Source organism: Olea europaea, chromosome 12 (assembly GCF_002742605.1).
Source record: "Olea europaea var. sylvestris chromosome 12, O_europaea_v1, whole genome shotgun sequence".
Lineage (NCBI taxonomy): Eukaryota > Viridiplantae > Streptophyta > Magnoliopsida > Lamiales > Oleaceae > Olea > Olea europaea.
In genome coordinates, this window is record NC_036248.1 from 20,990,593 (window position 1) to 20,991,302 (window position 710).

Here is a 710-nt window from a genome sequence, read left to right on the forward strand (position 1 = left end):
ATGGTTTATATACATTTAAGTTCTTCCATAATTATTGGGCTAGTAATTGTGTGAGTTTAGTGATCTATTTCTTGCATTCAAGAGAAGGGGAATGAGTTCGACAATGTATAAATCATCGTAGAGTCCAATAGGGAATAGAGATATATTGCTATGCTCTGCGTGAATCTTTAAGTACTTTCAAAATCATATGCATTCTTGTATATTTACACCCGTCATAGAGATATAGACTAGTGGTATATGGGAGTAGATTCAATATTATTTGGGAGAGATTGTTGAATAGATTTAAGAGCATTGATTCTTCAAAAATTTAACGCGTTGTCAAATTGTGGAATTAGGATTGAAAGTGAGCATTGCTTGGGGATTCGTGATCCTAGTGCGTTTCATATTTATTGAGTACATCAATTTGCATTCCAAACATTCAATTTGCATTTTAGCTCATTCAAATCATACATATTTGCATATTTAGACTAAGTAGAGTTAAATTTAGTTACAAAAAAAATCAAGTTTGACAATTCAGTTTCGATTAAGGTCAAGATAGGTAAAATTAGGCTATTCAATCTCTGTGAGATGACATTCGAACTCAATTTTCCACTTTGTCACTTGTTACGAACCGTACATTTGCCGGTGTAGATCGAAATATTAATTTTTGTGAATAGTAAGAGATCAGAACTATTTGATAATATAATTCGACCCAACGTGAATAATGCTCC